Here is a 423-nt window from a genome sequence, read left to right as displayed (position 1 = left end):
CCCCTGAACTTGGCGATTTGTTATGCGAGAGCCTGGGGTGTCTTGCAGGGCCGGACAGGCCCTGCTGCGGGCTCCGGCCTCGGCGGCGGGAGCTGGAGCGAGCCCTAGCCCTGCCGCATCACCCCGGGGAAAGCCGCAGGCCCGCGCCCGCTTGTGGAGCAGAGTTTGTCGCTGCCGCCCTTCTCGGTGGCGGGGATGGCGGGGAGCGGTGCCCTGGGCACGGGTGAGCGGTGCCATCGCCTGACCACGGGCTCAGCTCCTGCGCCGGAGCAGGGACGGGTGTTAATGGCAGCCGGCAGCTGGTGGCCAGCCCAGCTGCAGCCCAGAGGGAGAGGAGAGGATCCCCGCAAGGTCTCCTGCTCCCTTTCCCTCCTCTCTGACCCCGCCGCTGCCTGGGCTTGGGTGCAGGCGGAGGCACAGCAG

This window comes from Opisthocomus hoazin, chromosome 12, assembly GCF_030867145.1.
Source record: "Opisthocomus hoazin isolate bOpiHoa1 chromosome 12, bOpiHoa1.hap1, whole genome shotgun sequence".
NCBI lineage: Eukaryota > Metazoa > Chordata > Aves > Opisthocomiformes > Opisthocomidae > Opisthocomus > Opisthocomus hoazin.
This window is presented reverse-complemented; position numbering follows the sequence as displayed.